Genomic DNA, 995 nt, shown 5'->3' with positions numbered 1-995 from the left:
GTGCTCCTTAGAGGCAAGGATAACGTGACTTTGTTTTGTATACTTTGGACATGTTGTCAGGAGAGGCCAGTCCATTGAGAGGGACATCCTGCTTGGTGGAGGGGCAGCGAAGAAGAGAAGGGCCCTCGAGGTGGGCTGCAAGACCAGACAGTGTTTCGTTCTGTTATGCAAAAGGTCACGATGGGTCAGAAACAACTTGATGGGACCGAACGACAGATAATAGCTTCTAATAAGCACCAATTTGATTCCTATCCCTTCTTTGTCTTCCAGAATGCCATATAAATGGAACCATAAAATGTGTACTCATTTGGCCTGGGACCACCGGAAGAGCGTATTTGAGATCATTGACTAAAGTGGCAGAGACACAGAGACCAGGGCATGGAGACTAAGGGATGAAGCAAAGGAGCCAGGCTGAGACCAGAGACCAACACAAGGAAATTCTTAGCTGTACCCGTGTACATGCTCTGGTCTAGCTGGATTTGTAAGGTAGAACTGGGGTCATGATGGTGTGGGGGGCGGGGGGCATTAAAGAACTAGAGGAATGGTGTGTGTTTTGTCGGTGCTATACTGCACCCAGCTGGCTCGTCCCTTCTTTGTGACCCTTCTGTGAGAGGATTCCCAATTGTCTACAGATGGGCTTTGGGTCTCCACTCCAAACCCACTTGTTCGTATCAATATGATTGTTTGTTTTAGGTCTCCTGATGCCTGATACTTGATCCTGTCGACACCTCACGATCACACAGGTTGGTGTGCTTCTTCCATGTGGGCTTTGTTGCTTCCCAGCTAGATGGCCACTTGTTTATCTTCAAGTCTTTAAGACCCCAGACGCTATAGCTTTTAATAACTGGGCACCATCCGCTTTCTTCCCCACATTTGCTTATGCACCCATTTTGTCTTCAGCTATTGTGTCTGGAAGGTTAGCATCACAGAATGCCAGGTTATTAGAACAAAGTGTTCCTGTGTTGAGGGAGGACTTGAGTCCAGGAGGCCCAGTT

Source organism: Echinops telfairi, unplaced genomic scaffold, assembly GCF_000313985.2.
Source record: "Echinops telfairi isolate 266 unplaced genomic scaffold, ASM31398v2 ScPeMD7_7457;HRSCAF=8495, whole genome shotgun sequence".
NCBI classification, from domain to species: Eukaryota; Metazoa; Chordata; class Mammalia; order Afrosoricida; family Tenrecidae; genus Echinops; species Echinops telfairi.
This window is presented reverse-complemented; position numbering follows the sequence as displayed.